At 44.2% G+C, this 20926-nt stretch overlaps 1 protein-coding gene across 5 annotated transcripts in view; it reads left to right on the forward strand.

Moving 5' to 3' along the window:
• The window catches only part of MTRR (5-methyltetrahydrofolate-homocysteine methyltransferase reductase), a 1305783-nt gene that overhangs the window by 1046972 nt on the left and 237885 nt on the right, over positions 1-20926 (forward strand). The window lies entirely within an intron of this gene.

The following is a 20926-nucleotide window of genomic DNA, read 5'->3' on the forward strand; positions in this document are numbered from 1 at the left end:
GTACTGGAAAATGGGGAAAAAATTCCAAGTGTGGTGAAATTGCAAAAAAAAGTGAAATCCCACAAATGCTAAAACTGACCTGCAATAGTGATTCTACAGGTCAATAAGAGTTTGTTTATACTAAATATGTATAGGTTCTTTTTTATTTAAGTGGTGAAAGTTTGTTAAAAAACATATATATTTTTTTAAATGGTGTTATTTTCCTAGACCCATAGCATCTCCATTTTTCGTGACCTGGGGCCACATGAGGGCTTATTTTTTGCACGCCGAGCTTATATTTTTATTGATACCATTTTGGTGTACATACGATCTTTCAATCGCCCATTATTGCATTTTAATGCAATATTGCAGCAACAAAAACACAACACTTGTGTTTTGACTTTTTTTCTCGTTACGCCGTTTGCCAATCGGATGAATTCATTTTACATATTGATAGATCGGACGATTCTGAATGCAGCAATGCCAAATATGTGTTTCTTTTTTTATTTTTTTGTTTTGAATGGGGTTAATAGTGGGTGATTTAACCCCTTAGTGACGGAGTCAATTTGCAGCTTAATGACCCGACCAATTTTTACAATTCTGACCACTGTCACTTTATGAGGTTATAACTCTGGAACGCTTTAACGGATCCCACTGATTCTGAGAATGCTTTTTCATGACATATTGTACTTCATGTTAGTGGTAAAATTTATTCGATATTACTTCAATATTTATGAAAAAAACTGAAATGTGGCCAACATTTTCAAAATTTTGCAATTTTCAAACTTTTAATTTTTATGCCCTTAAATCAGAGAGACAAGTCACACAAAATAATTAGTAAATAACATTTCCCCCATGTCTACTTTACATCTGCAGAATTTTGGAAACAAAATTTTTTTTTGTTAGGAAGTTATAAGGGTTAAAAGATGACCAGCGATTTCTCATTTTTACAAAAAAATTCACAAAACCATTTTTTTTAGGGAGCATCTCACATTTAAAGTGACTTTGAGGGGTGTACATGACAGGACATACCCAAAAGTGACAACATTCTAAAAATTGCACCCCTGAAGCTGCTCAAAACCACATTCAAGAAATGTATTAACCCTTTACGTGCTTCACAGAAACTGAAGCAATGTGGAAGGAAAAAATTAACATTTAACTTTCTTTTACAAACATTTTATTTCAGAACCATTTTTTTTATTTTCATAAGGGTAACAGGAGAAATTAGTCCCCCAAAGTTGTTGTGCAATTTGTCCTGAGTACGCCAATACCCCATATGTGGGGGTAAACCACTGTTTGGGCACACGGCACAGCTCAGAAGGTAAGGAGCGCTGTTTGACTTTTTCAATGAGATGAGCACAAGGAGAAACATGTAGAGCGATGATTTATTCAAAAAATCCTTTAATATTTAAAATAGTACAAATAACAAATATCTATAGTAGATGGCTAAGACACAAGATGAATGCCCTAAAACACTGATGTAAACCCCCCATAAACCACACTCCCCCAGATGAAATACCGGTCTAGAGGCAAATAGGTAAGTATCTATGCATTCCCCCTAAACGGGGGGTAAAAACAGCAGGGAAAGGTACAAAGGGTACATAATAGTACCACTAAATAAGACTCATCCACCCAAGTGGGGACTCAGTATTAAAAGCCCTATAATCACTGCATAGAAGAGATTGTAGCACTTACCACTAAACAGGTGGGGGGACTGGCGTGGAGGGAACCGATACCGGGATACCGATACCGGGAAGACCGGTATTTCATCTGGGGGAGTGTGGTTTATGGGGGGTTTACATCAGTGTTTTAGGGCATTCATCTTGTGTCTTAGCCATCTACTATAGATATTTGTTATTTGTACTATTTTAAATATTAAAGGATTTTTTGAATAAATCATCGCTCTACATGTTTCTCCTTGTGCTCATGTTCTATTGGAGCTGATTTGGCGAGTTGGAGGTTTCATCAGGCCTGTTATGGTCACCAGACTCCATTTTTTCGCTTCTATTATGTTTGTGGGACTTTTGTTTCTATTGACTTTTTCAATGCAGAATTGGCTGGAATTGAGATCGGCCGCCATGTCGTGTTTGGAAAGCAACAGATGTGCCTAAACAGTTGAAACCCCCTTCACAAGTGACACAATTTTTTTTTTTATTTGTTTATTAACCAAAACAGTGACAACATATACATATTTGTGCATCCAAGCCAGCATAAGTACACTTGTCAAGGTAATTACGAATGGACAACAAATGTATCCAAAAAAGAGGGGAGAAAAAAAAGGGGGGAAGTATTCCCCTTCCTATCTCCTCCCTGTTATGATCCCAGTGGCTGGGGATCACAGGAAATACTAGCTAAGTAACTAAACAGACACGAGCTCTAGGGAGGTGGTAACTGGACTGACCGCAAAACCTGATCCTATCCAAACACACTAAAGGTAGCCGGTGAACGTGCCTAAAATCCTGGACGTCTCGACGCAGCCTGAGAAACTGACTACCCCTAAAGAGAAAGCAAGACCTCACTTGCCTCAAGAGAAATAACCCCAAAGATATAGGAAGCCCCCAACAAATAATAACGGTGAGGTAAGGAGAAAAGACACACGTAGGAATGAAAACAGATTCAGCAAATGAGGCCCGCTAATACTAGATAGCAGAAGACAGATAGCGAACTGTGCGGTCAGTAAAAAACCCTACCAAAATATCCACGCTGAGAATTCAAGAACCCCCACACCAACTAACGGTGTGGGGGGAGAAACTCAGCCCCCCAGAGCTACCAGCAAGCTGGGAAATCACATATTAGCAAGCTGGACAAGAAACATATAGAACACTGATGATCAAAAAATGAACAAGACGGAAACTTAGCTTCTCTTGAAGAGACTGGGAGCAAGGTAGTCAGAAGGAATCAGAATAGCACTGAATACATTGACAGCAGGCATAGACTGAGAGTCCAAGTGAGCTTAAATAGAAAACCAGCCCACAGATAACGAGACAGCTGATGCCAGTCACAAACCTGCAGAAAGACAGCACTCACACAGTACCACTTGTGACCACAAGAGGGAGCCCAGAAATAGAGTTCACAACAGTACCCCCCCCCCTTGAGGAGGGGTCACCGAACCCTCATCAAGACCCCCAGGGCGATCAGGATGAGCCGCATGGAAGGCACGAACCAAATCGGCCGCATGGACATCAGAGGCGACAACCCAGGAATTATCCTCCTGACCATAGCCCTTCCACTTAACTAAATACTGAAGCCTCCGTCTGAAAATACGAGAATCCAAGATCTTCTCCACCACGTACTCCAATTTGCCCTCAACCAGCACCGGAGCAGGAGGCTCAACAGAAGGAACCACAGGCACCACATACCTCCGCAACAAAGACCTATGGAACACATTATGAATGGCAAACGATGCTGGGAGGTCCAAACGAAAAGACACCGGGTTAATGATTTTCAAAATCTTATAAGGACCGATGAAGCGAGGCTTGAATTTAGGAGAGGAAACCTTCATAGGAACATACCGAGAAGACAGCCATACCAAATCCCCAACACGAAGTCGGGGACCAACACCACGACGGCGGTTGGCAAAGCGCTGAGCCTTCTCCTGTGACAACTTCAAATTGTCCACCACATGGTTCCAAATCTGCTGCAACCTATCCACCACAGAATCCACCCCCGGACAGTCAGAAGGCTCAACCTGACCCGAGGAAAACCGAGGATGAAAACCAGAATTGCAGAAAAAAAGGCGAAACCAAAGTAGCAGAACTAGCCCGATTATTAAGGGCAAACTCGGCCAATGGCAAAAAAGTCACCCAATCATCCTGATCAGCAGAAACAAAACATCTTAAATAAGTTTCCAACGTCTGATTAGTTCGCTCAGTTTGGCCATTTGTCTGAGGATGGAAGGCCGACGAAAAAGACAAATCAATGCCCATCTTAGCACAAGAAATCCGCAAAAATCTGGACACAAACTGGGATCCTCTGTCAGACACAATATTTTCAGGGATGCCGTGCAAGCGAACCACATTCTGAAAAAATAAAGGAACCAAATCGGAGGAGGAAGGCAACTTAGGCAAGGGCACCAAATGGACCATTTTGGAAAAACGATCACACACCACCCAGATGACAGACATTCTCTGAGATACTAGAAGATCTGAAATAAAATCCATGGAAATGTGCGTCCAAGGCCTCTTCGGGACAGGCAAAGGCAAAAGCAAACCGCTGGCACGAGAACAGCAAGGCTTAGCCCGAGCACAAATCCCACAGGACTGCACAAAGGAACGCACATCCCACGACAAGGAAGGCCACCAGAAGGACCTAGCCACCAAATCTCTGGTACCAAAAATCCCAGGATGACCTGCCAACACCGAAGAATGAACCTCGGAAATAACTCTGCTGGTCCATCTATCTGGGACAAACAGTCTCTCTGGTGGGCAACGGTCAGGTCTATCAGCCTGAAATTTCTGCAGCACTCGTCGCAAATCTGGGGAAATGGCAGACAAAATCACTCCCTCCTTGAGGATACCAGCCGGCTCTGAAACTCCCGGAGAGTCAGGCACAAAACTCCTAGAAAGGACATCAGCCTTCACGTTTTTCGAACCAGGCAGGTACGAGACCACGGAATCGAAACGGGAGAAAAACAACGACCAACGAGCCTGTCTAGGATTCAGGCGCTTGGCAGACTCTCGAGATAAATCAGATTTTTGTGATCAGTCAAGACCACCACACGATGCCTAGCTCCCTGGAGCCAATGTCGCCACTCCTCAAATGCCCACTTCATAGCCAACAACTCCCGATTACCAACATCATAATTCCGCTCGGCAGGCGAAAACTTTCTTGAAAAGAAGGCACAAGGCTTCATCACAGAGCCATCAGAGCTTCTCTGTGACAAAACAGCCCCTGCTCCAATCTCAGAAGCATCCACCTCGACCTGGAAAGGAAGAGAGACATCAGGCTGACATAAGACTGGAGCTGAAGAAAACCGGCGCTTCAGCTCCCGAAAGGCTTCCACTGCCGCAGGAGACCAATTAGTCACATCAGAACCTTTCTTGGTCAAATCCGTCAAGGGCTTAACCACGCCAGAAAAATTAGCGATGAAGCGACGGTAAAAATTAGCGAAACCCAAGAACTTCTGAAGACTCTTAACAGATGTAGGCTGAGTCCAGTCATGAATAGCCTGGACCTTGACTGGGTCCATCTCAATAGTAGAAGGAGAAAAAATAAAACCCAAAAAGGAAACCTTCTGTACTCCGAAGAGACATTTTGAGCCCTTCACAAATAAAGCATTAGCACGCAGGACCTGAAACACCATCCTGACCTGCTTCACATGGGACTCCCAATCATTAGAAAAGACCAAAATGTCATCCAGATACACAATCATAAATTTATCCAGATATTCTCGGAAAATGTCATGCATAAAGGACTGAAACACAGAAGGAGCATTAGAGAGTCCAAAAGGCATCACCAAGTACTCAAAATGGCCTTCGGGCGTATTAAATGCTGTTTTCCATTCGTCCCCCTGCTTGATACGCACAAGGTTATACGCACCACGAAGATCTATCTTGGTGAACCAACTGGATCCCTTAATCCGAGCAAACAGATCAGACAATAATGGCAAAGGATACTGAAATTTGACCGTGATTTTATTTAGAAGACGATAATCTATACAAGGTCTCAGAGAACCATCCTTCTTGGCCACAAAAAAGAATCCTGCACCAAGAGGGGAGGAGGATGGGCGAATATGTCCCTTCGCCAAAGACTCCTTTATATAACTCTGCATCGCGGCATGTTCTGGTATAGACAAATTAAAAAGTCGTCCCTTAGGGAACTTACTGCCAGGAATCAAATTTATAGCACAATCACAATCCCTATGAGGAGGCAGGGCACCAGATCTGGGCTCATCAAATACATCCTGGTAGTCCGACAAAAACTCAGGGACCTCAGAAGGAGTGGAAGAAGCAATTGACACCAAAGGGACATCGCCATGAATCCCCTGACAACCCCAACTTGACACAGACATAGCTTTCCAATCCAGAACTGGATTATGGGCCTGCAGCCATGGGAGACCCAAAACTACAACATCATGCAAATTATGCAGCACAAGAAAGCGAATCACCTCCTGATGTACAGGAGTCATGCACATGGTCACTTGAGTCCAATACTGAGGCTTATTCTCAGCCAATGGCGTAGCATCTATTCCCCTCAGTGGAATAGGAAATTCCAAAGGCTCCAGAACAAAACCACAGCGCTTGGCAAATGACAAATCCATAAGATTCAGGGCAGCACCTGAATCCACAAAAGCCATAACCGAGTAGGATGACAAAGAACAGATTAAAGTAACAGACAAAATGAACTTAGGCTGTATAGTACCAATGGTGACAGGTTTAGCGATTTTCTTTAAGCGCTTAGAGCATGCTAAGATAACATGAGTAGAATCACCACAGTAAAAGCACAACCCATTTTGACGTCTATGACTTTGTCGCTCAATTCTAGTCAGAATTCTGTCACATTGCATTGACTCAGGTCTCTGTTCAGAGAACACCGCCAGAGGATGCGCAGATTTGCGCTCCTGCAAACGCCGATCAATCTGAATGGCCAAAGCCATTGAATCACTCAGACTTGCAGGCGTGGGGAACCCCACCATAACATTCTTAATGGCTTCAGAAAGACCCTCTCTGAAATTTGCAGCCAGGGCACACTCATTCCATTGAGTAAGCACTGACCATTTCCGAAATTTTTGACAGTACACCTCAGCTTCATCCTGACCTTGAGAGATAGCCAGCAAAGCCTTTTCTGCCTGGTTCTCAAGATTAGGTTCCTCATAAAGCAGTCCAAGCGCCAGAAAAAACGCATCCACATTCAGCAATGCAGGATCTCCTGGCGCCAGAGAGAAAGCCCAATCTTGAGGGTCGCCGCGTAACAAGGAGATAATTTTAACTTGCTGAGCGGAATCACCAGAGGAACGAGGTCTCAAAGATAGAAACAATTTACAATTATTCCTAAAATTCAGAAACCTAGATCTATCTCCAGAAAACAACTCAGGAATAGGTATCTTTGGCTCAGACATAGGGCTATGATCAACAAAATCCTGAATATTTTGCACCTTTGCAGCAAGATGATCCGCACTAGAAGTCAGACTCTGAATATCCATGTCTGCAGCTGAGCTCAAAACCACCCAGAGATTAAGGGGATGAGAGAAGCTAGACAGACTGCAGCAAAGGAGGAAAAAAAAAATTGTACTCAGGACTTCTTTTATCCCACTTCATGCGATGCATAAAACACTTCTTTAGGCCTGCTGTACTGTTATGATCCCAGTGGCTGGGGATCACAGGAAATACTAGCTAAGTAACTAAACATAGACACGAGCTCTAGGGAGGTGGTAACTGGACTGACCGCAAAACCTGATCCTATCCAAACACCCTAAAGGTAGCCGGTGAACGTGCCTAAAATCCTGGACGTCTCGACGCAGCCTGAGAAACTGACTACCCCTAAAGAGAAAGCAAGACCTCACTTGCCTCAAGAGAAATAACCCCAAAGATATAGGAAGCCCCCAACAAATAATAATGGTGAGGTAAGGAGAAAAGACACACGGAATGAAAACAGATTCAGCAAATGAGGCCCGCTAATACTAGATAGCAGAAGACAGATAGCGAACTGTGCGGTCAGTAAAAAACCCTACCAAAATATCCACGCTGAGAATTCAAGAACCCCCACACCAACTAACGGTGTGGGGGGAGAAACTCAGCCCCCCAGAGCTACCAGCAAGCTGGGAAATCACATATTAGCAAGCTGGACAAGAAACATATAGAACACTGATGATCAAAAAATGAACAAAACGGAAACTTAGCTTCTCTTGAAGAGACTGGGAGCAAGGTAGTCAGAAGGAATCAGAATAGCACTGAATACATTGACAGCAGGCATAGACTGAGAGTCCAAGTGAGCTTAAATAGAAAATCAGCCCACAGATAACGAGACAGCTGATGCCAGTCACAAACCTGCAGAAAGACAGCACTCACACAGTACCACTTGTGACCACAAGAGGGAGCCCAGAAATAGAGTTCACAACACCTCCCCTCCCCTTTATTATACAACCAATTAAGTCATAACTATCTTATCCTAATCTGCCGCCCAATATCTATATATATTATAATAACTATCTGATGCCGTAGAGTATGTGTTAATGCGTTTCAACCATGACACTCGTGGTGCCAGGCCACCATGTCCTGATACAATAATACAAGAAGAGTTCCAGTTGTCCCAAATCTTATCAAACTTCTTTAAGCAGCCCCTGTTTTGATATAATGTCCGCTCATACGGTATGATCGAGTTTACCAATTCTATCCACATCCTGAGAGAGGGGTGTACACTACCCATCCAATGCAATGCCAAAACCTTCCTAGCCAGAAAGAGTGTCTCACGTAGAAAAATCTTAACATAGTGTCCCCAGGATTCATCATCTAGCACCCCAAATAAACAAACTAAGGGATTGAGAGGAACAGGGTATTGTACTAGAGAAGTCACCAGCGACGTTACCTGGTTCCAGTAAGACTGAATAATGGGGCAACCCCATACCATGTGTATAATGTTTGCTTCCAGCGACTGACATCTCAAACATTCTGATGTTTGAAACCGACCCATCTTAAAGAGCCGCAATGGAGTTGAAAATGACTGATGTATGAGATATAATTGGGTCATTCTATTATTGACTGATTGGGACACTCCAATCGGAGATTCAAGAATTTCCTCCCAATCCTTATCTTGAGCATCAGGAATGAGAGCTTCCCACCTTCCCTTAATTGACACAATAGCAGAATTGGTTCCCACCAATAACATGTATGTGTATAAAGCTGAGATGGGACCTTGCGATTTAAGGATTCCTATCAAAGGGAAAGATGAGATAATTTGAGTCAAACTCACAGAGCGTAGATGTGACTAGATAGCTGATCTGAGCTGAAGAAAACGAAAGAACTGGGACCTCGGGACATTATAATTAGACTGAATTTGCTCAAAAGACATCAATACTCCATTATCATGCAAATCTTTAATCGAGAAAACATTATGAGAAATCCAAAATTTAGCAGACGGGTGACCCAACAACACCGGAAAATAAGAATTGTTCCACAGTGGCATCTCTGCTATAATATCCTCAAAGTGGATGACTTTTTAATTTGTCTCCAAACTGACTGTGCTAATTTAAGTAGAGGTAGTAATCGAGGGACATCAGGTTTATTTGTTTCTAAGAAACCTAATGAGCAGTCCACCTTTGCAGCATTCATTAAGTGACTTTCTGAGTTGGGTAGGTGATTGTCGGGCATCCACTTACTCAAAGCCTTAAAGTGTCCAGCTATGTAATATAAATAGAAATCCGGCAATGCCGCTCCCCCCATCTGTTTGGACCTCTGTAGAGTAGAAAGTTTAAGCTTGGGTCTGCCTTTCTCCCATATGAAAGACGTCGTCAAGGAATTTAGATTCGCGAAGAAGGATTTAGGAATCAACACCACACTATGTTGGAGAGAATAGTTGAGTTTAGGAGGTAAAACCATTTTAATTAAGTTTATATGGCCAGCTACAGATAGCGGAAGTTTACCCACGGGGCAAATTTAATTTTGACTAATTCCAGTAAAGGAATAATATTAAGTAGATCAAGCTCACTGTCTTTGGATATGTTAATACCTAGATATTTAAAATGAGACACAACAGGCAGTGAAGACAAGGTGAGTCTTTGGTCTATGAGAGAGAGGCAATAGGGCAGATTTATCCCAGTTAATATATAATCTGGAGCATTTACGAAATTTATCTATAATAGTAACCGCATGTGGGAGCGTCTCTTCTGCCCTATCCATGAATAAAATCATATCATCAGCATATAAGCCAATAGTCTCTAAACGGTCGGCTATATTTATACCCACAATATTTGTAGCGGACCGCATGCGTATAGCCAATGCCTCAATCGCAAAAGCAAAGATAGCTGGGGATAAGGGGCACCCCTGACGTGTCCCTCTAGGTAGAGAAAATTACTCCGATGCTGAATTATTTATAATTATAAGAGCTTTAGGTTTTGTGTATATTGCACCTACCCATTGTCATGTCGGACGCTGTTCAGACCAGGTCGTCCGACAGACAGCGGTAATTCCGCTTTTGACCACTATTTACTCATTGGAGTCTACTAGATTTTGTCTAGCTGTTCCGGGGTTAATTTACCTGATCCTCGGATTGGAAGCTGGGCCATTTCCATGGCCTTTAAATAGTTCTCCTGATCATTGGGTGTCGCCGATTATAGCTTCTATCTTGCGTTGTTATCTCGGTCTGGAGTGGAGAGCTGGTGGTTGGAGATTCGTTGCTGGTGGTGTATATTCCTTCGTCTTATTTACTCCTTCCTATATTTGTGTTTATTTTGCCCTGCACATTTATAGTGTATTCCTGAATGTCTGTGGCGTGGTGTATATTTTCCTTTATCCTTGTCTGTGCTAACTGTGGGTATTTTAGTATTACCTCTTCACTGGGTGGTGGGTGGAGTTTTCAGCCTAGGGCTGAGCTCAGGAGTTAGGGTGAGGTTCGAGGCCTGAACATGCACACCATCAGTGTAAACTTCAGGTAGAGGGTCAGTCAGGATTTCCTTAGTCTTAGGGAAATTGCAGGAGCCCGGGTTATTAGCTCTCGCTCACCTAGTCTCTCCCTGACACCCATTTCTGAAACCTAGCCCTGAAGCCATATCTCCTCAAACATGCAAATAAAAAAGGCCATTCAAGGGAGTCAAAGGCATTAGCTGCGTCCAGTGATGCCAGAGCCCAATTATTATCTGTCACTAAAGAACTAAATTTTATTACTGATTGGACCCGTCTAATATTAACCATTTCCCAACCTCCGCCGTACTAGTACTGCGCTGCGGGAGGTGCATTTCTACCAGCGCAGTACTAGTACGGAGCCGCCATTTTCCGGTCACCACGTGGCATTGCACGGTGACCGGGTTCCGATGACCAGCCAATCACAGCAATAAAACAATAAAGTTATTTAAAAAAAAAGCATGAGACAGGCTGTGATTGGTGCTCAGTGAAATAGCACCAATCACAGCCGTCACAGTAGGTGGGGTGATCACCACATCACCTCACCTGATTAACCCCTAGAGCGCTGATTGGCTGAACAATTACTTCTAGCCAATCAGCTCCAAAGGGGTTAATTTAAAATACCGATCACCGCCCTGCACACCATCTTTACCTCAGATTTGGGGTGCAGAGCGGTGGTCTAAGCCCCTCTGTGTACCTTGAGAGAGAGAATCCATTGGTGGCCAGTGTGATCAATTCGGCGATCTCCTGCCTCCTTCTGCAGCATTCTGCTCCATCTTGTGCTCTGTGTTGTGTGCTCTCTGCTGCCATCTGCCTGCTGTGTGAGGCCTGTGATCAGAGCAGCAGCACCTCCCCCACCCCTTGCCTATCCCCCATCCCTGTTCCAGTACCCCCCTCCACACCCTCCAATTGATTTTTTAGCGCACTTTTTTTGTGCTTTTTTTTCCTGTGCGCGGCGTCCCGCGCAGAGCATTCATGCTCTTCCCATGTCCGCAGCGCTCAGACCAGTATCGCTGCTGATCACAGACTGCGCCATGGGATTTTTTCTTTTTTCAGATAGTTAGCATAGCGTACTTCGCAGTCTAAGTGACGCTCGATTTTTCTTTTTAGAAAGTAATAATAGTAGTTAGTACAGATTAGTTTTAGACGTAGCGTAGCCGGCATCAGTGTTTGGTGACGTCCCCTTTCCCATCTCCCCTCCCTGTTCCAGTACCCCTCCCCCACCTCCAGTTGAATTTTTAGCGCACTTTTTTGCACTTTTTTTGTATGTGCTGAGTCCTGCGCAGAGCATTTGTGCTCTTCCTGTGTCCGCAGCGCTCTGATCAGTATGGCTGCTGATCAGAGACTGCGCCACAGGGGTTTTTCTCTTTTTAGCTAGTTAGTGTAGGGACATCACAGTCTAAGTGACGTCCAATTTTTTTTTAGAAAAAAACTATTATAGTAGTTAGTACAGCATAGTTTTAGACGTAGCAAGGTAGCATAGCCAGCGTCTCAGCGTTAGTGACGACCGATCTTTTATAGAAAACCAAATCGTATAGAGTAGTTTTATAGGTAGTGTATTAGGTCTAGTCAGCATCAGTGTTAGGTGACTTCTGATCTTGTAGGGAAAAAAAAATCGTACAGAGTAGTTTTATAGGTAGTGTGTTAGGTTTTGCCGGCGTCAGTGTTTGTTGCTATCGCCGGGTAATTTCTAGTGCATTAGGGGAGCGTACGTCACATCGTTGCTGACGTCCGTTTTTCTTTTGTAAAAAAAAAAAAAAAATTAGTTGCGTCGATTAACTTTTTAGTGAGTGCATTAGGGTAGCGTACATCACATCATTGCTGACGTCCATTTTTCTTTTGTAAAAAAAAAAATAATTGCTTCGATTAACTTTTTACCGAGTGCATTAGGGGAGTGTACGTCACATCATTGCTGATGTCCGGTTTTCTTTTGTAAAAAGAATTATTTGTGGTGGGCAAATTTATAGGAGGGCATTAGTGTAGTGAACATCTAATTTTTTTTACAAACTTTTTTTTTCACATCTTATTTTTCTTTTCATTTTTTTCTTTTCTACTTTTTTTCTCTCCTTTTTGTTATAATAAAGAGTACCCTATTACACAAGCGCCACACTTTACATTGTAAAAGCACCACTTCCCCAGGGTTTGGGAAAAAGAATTAGAAATGGCCCATTCGTCAACAAGGCGCTATTCACCAGAGGAGGCTTACGCCATCCTTGCATCCGACACGGATTCAGCCAGTGAGGAAGATCCCATATTCCTCTATTCCTCATCATCCTCCCCCCCTCCTCATCCGGTGAGGAAGAACCCCCAGCAAGGCGCCCTAGGACCCAGGCAACTCCTGCAGCAATCGATCCTGTATGGATTGCCCCCCCTGAAAATTTTCAGCCCGTCATTCCGGATTTCAGCAGCAGCTCAGGAATCCAGTTTGACACCACTGGCCTCACTGAAATTGACTTCTTCAAATTCTTTTTCAGTGATGAAATAATAAATCTTATGGTGGCCCAGACGAACCTGTATGCCCAACAACTTTTCACCCCAAATCCCACGTCATTATACGCCAGATGGACCCCCGTAAATGCAGCAGAGATGATGATATTTTGGGGAATTTTGCTGCATATGGGCATAATAAAAAAAACAGAGATTAGTCAATACTGGAGTACTGGAATACTGGATATTCTCTACAGTACACCGGTATTCCGCATGGCCATGACAAGGAAACGTTTTGAAGGGATCCATACATTTTTGCATTACAATGATAATCCTCAGTGTCCTCCCCGAGACGATCCTAACTTTGATCATCTATATAAAATTCGGCCAGTGGTTGAACACTTCAGCAGAAAATTTGCTGAGGCGTACACACCCCAGAGGGACATCGCTATTGATGAACCTCTCGTTCACTTCAAAGGGAGGCTAAAATTCTGACAATACCTGCCCAGTAAGGCCGGTGTCACACTCAGCATAGGGAAATATGGTCCGTATTTTACGGCTGTAATACGCATAAAAAATCCAGAAATGGTGATCCGTATGCAATCCGTTGGCAAGTTGTGGTCGTGTATTTTGCGCATGTAATGTTGCGTATGTAATCCATATGACATCCGTAATGCGTTTTTTCCGCGCAACCTGACAAAATGGACATTTAATGGTTTTGGAGGCTGAAATTAATTTAAATCACCATCAGCAACCCTATTTAAGGCCTCTACAACAGGTGGCACCCTCCCACATGGCCATTTTGTGGTTGTGCATCTGTTGGTGTGTTGTGGTAACCTTTGCACCATGTCTGACCTACTGCACTTCAATCCAACTCAGCGGGTTTTGTTTAACTGGATCTTGTCGCGTCGGTTTGGGCAGCCATACCCTGTGATTGTAGATCCGCAAAGGAGGAGAAGAATGTGGATGCATCCTCTTTTGACCCAACGCCTGACTAAAGGCCATTTTAAGAGGCTCTATACAGCTCTGCATGCACATCCTGATAAGTTTTACCTCTACTGTCGAATGACAATACCAACATTTGATATCTTGTTGGAGACAGTACGTCCAGGACTCGTGTATCAGGACACCAGGATGCGAAAAAGCATATCCGCAGAGGAGCGTCTTCTCCTTACCTTACGGTATGTATTCAACATCCTCGCATACTGTATGTTGATGATGTTTTATTTTTCTGGGTTGTTTCCTATCAGCTATTTTAAAATATATGTTACTTAGGAGAAAACCACAAGATAAAAATATATTTTTAATGTTCTACTTATGTACACTAGGTAAATATCTATAAATTTCATTGATATTCCTGTGTTTTTTTACTAAACTACATACTTGCGCTTTATCATGTTTTTTCAACACTATTGTTACATAACTAATATTTTTTCGGGTCCTTTCAGCTTCCTATCAACTGGCTTGTCTTATGCGGGACTACACCGGGAGTTTCTCATTGGTCGCTCCACAATTACTGGCATTGTGCGGTCAACTACAGAAACTACATGAACTTGTCATGCCTGAGCCAAAAATGGCTGATTGGCTAAAAATAGCCCGTGGGTTCAATGACACTTGTGACTTCCCACACTGCATTGGAGCCCTGGATGGGAAACATATCAGGGAGCGTAAGCCGCCGAACTCTGGGTAACAATTCTTTAATTATAAGCAGTTTTTCTCTGTAGTTCTATTAGCTGTATGTTGTGAATTTGGATTCTGGGCTCCCCCGGTGGCTACTGGTGGAATTGAACTGGTGTCTTCATCTTCTCTGTTCACCTGTTCCCATCAAGATGTGGGAGTCGCTATATAACCTTGCTGCTCTGTTAGTTGCTTGCCGGTCAACAATGTTATCAGAAGCCTCTCTGTGCTTGTTCCTGCTCCTAGACAACTACTAGATAAGTTGGACTCTTGTCCATGTTTGTTTTTGCATTTTTGTTCCAGTTCACAGCTGTAGTTTCGTTACTGTGTCTGGAAAGCTCTTGTGAACAGGAATTGCCACTCTGGTGTTATGAGTTAATGCCAGAGTTTTAAAGTAATTTCTGGATGGTGTTTTGATAGGGTTTTCAGCTGACCATGAAAGTGTCCTTTCTGTCTTCTGCTATGTAGTAAGTGGACCTCAAATTTGCTAAAACTATTTTCATACTACGTTTTGTTATTTCATCTTAATTCACCGCCAATACATGTGGGGGGCCTCTGTCTCCTTTCGGGGTATTTCTCTAGAGGTGAGCTAGGACTAATATTTTCCTCTGCTAGCATTATTTAGTCCTCCGGCTGGTGCTGGGCATCTAGAATCAACGTAGGCATGCTACCCGGCCACTGCTAGTTGTGCGTTAGGTTTAGTTCATGGTCAGCTCAGTTCCCATCTTCCAAGAGCTAGTTTCTATATATGCTGATGCTATGTTCTCTTGCCATTGAGAACATGACAGTTTGACCGGCCCACTAAAGGGTTAAAATCCTTGGCTGAGAAAGGAGAGAAATAAGTAGTCTGCTGAAATTTTTTTTTTTTTTTTTTTCTCTCTTTGAATGGCTCTGTGTCCACCTGTTTGTAATGGATCTTCAGAGTGTAACTGCAGGTTTGAATAATCTCGCCACGAAGGTACAAAATTTGCAAGATTTTGTTTGTCATGCACCTGTATCTGAGCCGAGAATTCCTTTGCCGGAATTTTTCTCGGGGAATAGATCTGGGTTTCAGAATTTTCGAAATAATTGCAAATTATTTTTGTCCCTGAAATCTCGCTCTGCCGGAGACCCTGCACAGCAGGTCAGGATTGTGATTTCCTTGCTCCGGGGCGACCCTCAAGACTGGGCTTTTTCATTGACACCAGGGGATCCTGCGTTGCTCAATGTGGATGCGTTTTTTCTGGCCTTGGGGTTGCTTTATGACGAACCTCATTTGGAGCTTCAGGCAGAAAAAACTTTGATGTCCCTATCTCAGGGGCAAGATGAAGCGGAAATTTACTGCCAAAGATTCCGTAAATGGTCTGTGCTTACTCAGTGGAATGAGTGCGCCCTGGCGGCGACTTTCAGAGAGGGTCTCTCTGATGCCATTAAGGATGTTATGGTGGGGTTCCCTGTGCCTGCGGGTCTGAATGAGTCCATGACAATGGCTATTCAGATCGATAGGCGTTTGCGGGAGCGCAAACCAGTGCACCATCTGGCGGTGTCCACTGAGAAGTCGCCAGAGAGTATGCAGTGTGATAGAATTCTGTCCCGAAGCGAGCGGCAGAATTTTAGACGAAAAATGGGTTGTGTTTCTATTGTGGTGATTCTACTCATGTTATATCAGCATGCTCTAAACGCACTAAAAAGCTTGGTAAATGTGTTTCCATTTGCACCTCACCATCTAAGTTTATTCTATCTGTGACCCTGATTTGCTCTTTGTCATCTATTACCACGGACGCCTATGTCGACTCTGGCGCCGCTTTGAGTCTTATGGATTGGTCCTTTGCCAAACGCTGTGGGTATGATTTAGAGCCTTTGGAGACTCCTATTCCTCTGAAGGGGATTGACTCCACCCCATTGGCTAATAATAAACCACAATACTGGACACAAGTAACTATGCGTATTAATCCGGATCACCAGGAAATTATTCGCTTTCTGGTGCTGTATAATCTACATGATGATTTGGTGCTAGGATTGCCTTGGCTGCAATCTTACAACCCAGTCCTCGACTGGAGAGCTATGTCTGTGTTGAGCTGGGGATGTAAGGGGGCTCATGGGGATGTACCTGTGGTTTCCATTTCATCATCTATTCCCTCTGAAATTCCTGAGTTCCTGTCTGACTATCGTGACGTCTTTGAAGAATCCAAGCTTGGTTCGTTACCTCCGCACCGAGAGTGCGATTGTGCCATAGATTTAATCCCGGGTAGTAAATACCCAAAGGGTCGTTTATTTAATCTGTCTGTGCCTGAACATGCTGCTATGCGAGAATATATAAAGGAGTCCTTGGAAAAGGGACATATTCGTCCATCGTCATCTCCCTTAGGAGCCGGTTTTTTCTTTGTGTCAAAAAAAGACGGCTCTTTGAGACCATGTATTGATTATCGGCTTTTGAATAAAATCACTGTTAAATATCAATACCCATTGCCGTTGCTGACTGATTTGTTTGCTCGCATAAAGGGGGCCAAGTGGTTCTCTAAGATTGACCTTCGTGGGGCGTATAATTTGGTGCGAATCAGGCAGGGGGATGAGTGGAAAACCGCATTTAATACGTCCGAGGGCCACTTTGAGTATTTAGTGATGCCTTTTGGTCTTTCAAATGCTCCGTCAGTTTTCCAGTCCTTTATGCATGATATTTTTCGCGATTGTTTGGATAAATTTATGATTGTGTATCTGGATGATATTCTGATTTTTTCGGATGACTGGGACTCTCATGTCCAGCAAGTCAGGAGGGTTTTTCAGGTTTTGCGGTCTAATTCTTTGTGTGTGAAGGGTTCTAAGTGTGTTTTTGGGGTACAGAGGATTTCCTTTTTGGGATATATTTTTTCCCCCTCTTCCATTGAAATGGATCCTGTCAAGGTTCAAGCTATTTGTGATTGGACGCAGCCCTCTTCTCTTAAGAGTCTTCAGAAATTTTTGGGCTTTGCTAACTTTTATCGTCGATTTATTGCTGGTTTTTCGGATATTGCTAAGCCATTGACCGATTTGACTAAGAAGGGTGCTGATGTTGCTGATTGGTCCCCTGATGCTGTGGAGGCCTTTCGGGAGCTTAAGCGCCGTTTTTCCTCTGCCCCTGTGTTGCGTCAGCCTGATGTTGCTCTACCTTTTCAGGTTGAGGTCGACGCTTCTGAGATCGGAGCTGGGGCAGTGTTGTCGCAGAAAAGTTCTGACTGCTCCGTGATGAGGCCTTGTGCCTTCTTTTCCCGTAAATTTTCGCCCGCTGAGCGGAATTATGATGTTGGGAATCGGGAGCTTTTGGCCATGAAGTGGGCTTTTGAGGAGTGGCGCCATTGGCTTGAGGGGGCCAGACATCAGGTGGTGGTATTGACTGACCACAAAAATTTGATTTATCTTGAGACCGCCAGGCGCCTGAATCCTAGACAGGCGCGCTGGTCATTATTTTTCTCTCGGTTTAATTTTGTGGTGTCATACCTACCGGGTTCTAAGAATGTTAAGGCGGATGCCCTTTCTAGGAGTTTTGAGCCTGACTCGCCTGGTAACTCTGAGCCCACAGGTATCCTTAAGGATGGAGTGGTATTGTCAGCCGTTTCTCCAGACCTGCGGCGGGCCTTGCAGGAGTTTCAGGCGGATAGACCTGATCATTGCCCACCTGATAAACTGTTTGTTCCTGATGATTGGACCAGTAGAGTAATCTCTGAGGTTCATTCTTCTGCGTTGGCAGGTCATCCTGGCATTTTTGGTACCAGGGATTTGGTGGCAAGGTCCTTCTGGTGGCCTTCCCTGTCACGAGATGTGCGAGGCTTTGTGCAGTCTTGTGACGTTTGTGCTCGGGCCAAGCCTTGTTGTTCTCGGGCTAGTGGATTATTGTTGCCCTTGCCTATTCCTAAGAGGCCTTGGACGCACATCTCGATGGATTTTATTTCAGATCTGCCTGTTTCTCAGAAGATGTCTGTCATCTGGGTGGTGTGTGACCGTTTCTCTAAGATGGTCCATTTGGTTCCTCTGCCCAAGTTGCCTTCTTCTTCCGAGTTGGTTCCTCTGTTTTTTCAAAATGTTGTTCGTTTGCATGGTATTCCTGAGAATATCGTTTCTGACAGAGGGACTCAATTCGTGTCTAGATTTTGGCGGGCATTCTGTGCTAGGATGGGCATAGATTTGTCTTTCTCGTCCGCTTTCCATCCTCAGACGAATGGCCAGACCGAGCGGATTAATCAGACCCTGGAGACATATCTGAGGTGTTTTGTGTCTGCTGACCAGGATGATTGGGTTGCTTTTTTGCCATTGGCGGAGTTCGCTCTCAATAATCGGGCCAGCTCTGCCACTTTGGTGTCCCCGTTTTTCTGTAATTCGGGGTTTCATCCTCGATTTTCCTCTGGTCAGGTGGAATCTTCGGATTGTCCTGGAGTGGATGCTGTGGTGGAGAGATTGCATCAGATCTGGGGGCAGGTGGTGGACAATTTGAGGTTGTCCCAGGAGAAGACTCAGCTTTTTGCCAACCGCCACCGTCGTGTTGGTCCTCGGCTTTGTGTTGGGGATTTGGTGTGGTTGTCTTCTCGTTTTGTCCCTATGAGGGTCTCTTCTAAGTTTAAGCCTCGGTTCATCGGCCCGTATAAGATATTGGAGATTCTTAACCCTGTTTCCTTCCGTTTGGACCTCCCTGCATCCTTTTCTATTCATAACGTTTTTCATCGGTCATTATTGCGCAGGTATGAGGTACCGGTTGTGCCTTCCGTTGAGCCTCCTGCTCCGGTGTTGGTTGAGGGTGAGTTGGAGTACGTTGTGGAGAAAATCTTAGACTCTCGTGTTTCCAGACGGAGACTCCAGTATCTGGTCAAGTGGAAGGGATACGGCCAGGAGGATAATTCTTGGGTGAATGCATCTGATGTTCATGCCTCTGATCTGGTTCGTGCCTTTCATAGGGCCCATCCTGATCGCCCTGGTGGTTCTGGTGAGGGTTCGGTGCCCCCTCCTTGAGGGGGGGGTACTGTTGTGAATTTGGATTCTGGGCTCCCCCGGTGGCTACTGGTGGAATTGAACTGGTGTCTTCATCTTCTCTGTTCACCTGTTCCCATCAAGATGTGGGAGTCGCTATATAACCTTGCTGCTCTGTTAGTTGCTTGCCGGTCAACAATGTTATCAGAAGCCTCTCTGTGCTTGTTCCTGCTCCTAGACAACTACTAGATAAGTTGGACTCTTGTCCATGTTTGTTTTTGCATTTTTGTTCCAGTTCACAGCTGTAGTTTCGTTACTGTGTCTGGAAAGCTCTTGTGAACAGGAATTGCCACTCTGGTGTTATGAGTTAATGCCAGAGTTTTAAAGTAATTTCTGGATGGTGTTTTGATAGGGTTTTCAGCTGACCATGAAAGTGTCCTTTCTGTCTTCTGCTATGTAGTAAGTGGACCTCAAATTTGCTAAAACTATTTTCATACTACGTTTTGTTATTTCATCTTAATTCACCGCCAATACATGTGGGGGGCCTCTGTCTCCTTTCGGGGTATTTCTCTAGAGGTGAGCTAGGACTAATATTTTCCTCTGCTAGCATTATTTAGTCCTCCGGCTGGTGCTGGGCATCTAGAATCAACGTAGGCATGCTACCCGGCCACTGCTAGTTGTGCGTTAGGTTTAGTTCATGGTCAGCTCAGTTCCCATCTTCCAAGAGCTAGTTTCTATATATGCTGATGCTATGTTCTCTTGCCATTGAGAACATGACAGCTGTAGTTGACAGTAACTACAGGTTTATAATTGTAGACATTGGGGCCCATGGGCGAACAGGAGACTCAAGGGTCTTCAATTCGTCCATTATGGGTCGGTGGCTACGTGAAAACCAGTTAGACCTCCCACCACCACAACTCCCAGGCTCCAATGCTCAAGCAGTGCCATATGTTCTTGTGGGAGATGAGGCCTTCCAATTGACAAGGAATGTCATGAGGCCTTATCCCAGGCGCAACCTGGATCACCGGCGGCGTGTTTTTAATTTGAGGCTTTCCAGGGCGCGTAGACTGGTGGAGTGTGCCTTTGGTATTCTGTGTGCCAAATGGCGTCTTCTCCAGTCTGCCATTCAGCTGAGTGAGGCTACTATTAATGAAGTTATAAAAGCGTGTGTTGTTTTGCACAATTTTACTAGACTTCATGATAGCCCCTCATCTCTTGTTGGTGAAGAAATGTTGCCCAATGTGAGTAGCCCTACACAACATGGCCCTCCTCTGCGCCCTCCCCTTTCTGGAATCAAAGTGAGAGATATTTTCACAAATTATTTTGTTTCTCCTCAGGGTGCTACTCCCTGGCAAGATTATGCTGTTTCTCAGTTG

Source organism: Ranitomeya variabilis, chromosome 6 (assembly GCF_051348905.1).
Source record: "Ranitomeya variabilis isolate aRanVar5 chromosome 6, aRanVar5.hap1, whole genome shotgun sequence".
NCBI classification, from domain to species: domain Eukaryota; kingdom Metazoa; phylum Chordata; class Amphibia; order Anura; family Dendrobatidae; genus Ranitomeya; species Ranitomeya variabilis.